Here is a 652-nt window from a genome sequence, read left to right as displayed (position 1 = left end):
CTCAGATTTCTTGTATCCTGCTACATTGCCAAATTCATGTATTAAGCCTAATAGTTTTTTGATGGAGTCTTTAGGGTTTTGTATGTATAATATCATGTCGTCTGCAAATAAGGACAGTTTTACTTCTTCTTTTCCAATTTGGATGCCTTTTATTTCTTCTTCTTGTCTAATTGCAATGGCTAATACTTCCAGTACTATGTCGAACAGGAGTGGTGAGAGGGGGCATCCCTGTCTTGTTCCTCTAGTATTAATTTCAAAGTGCTATTTCCAATGGTGTTATTGTGACTATGTCCTGTGTATTTCATTCACTTCACTAATGTAACTTTTGTGCATTTAACAAACTACTAGAGTAAAAACTTAAGAGAATGTCATTTTCCCTTATTTTGTGTTTTTAAAAAGTCCATGGGGTATAAAATCCAAGTGTAACTGGGAGTATCAGCCTGCTCTTACATTTTCCTTGAAACAAAAGAAATTCACTGCATTCTGCAATTGGCCCTTTTTTGATGTAGGTAAATCCCTGGATTATTTGAAAAATCTTTAAAGTACCCTGTAGATTTTATAAATCCAGGCCATTTGTATTTTTATTTCCGTTCCCCCTAAGACAATTAAACAGGGATGGATTAGCATTAGGCTGCAGCAGCGGGGGGGGGGG

The sequence above is a fragment of the Myotis davidii genome, unplaced genomic scaffold (genome assembly GCF_000327345.1).
Source record: "Myotis davidii unplaced genomic scaffold, ASM32734v1 scaffold197, whole genome shotgun sequence".
In the NCBI taxonomy this organism is placed as follows: Eukaryota; Metazoa; Chordata; class Mammalia; order Chiroptera; family Vespertilionidae; genus Myotis; species Myotis davidii.
This window is presented reverse-complemented; position numbering follows the sequence as displayed.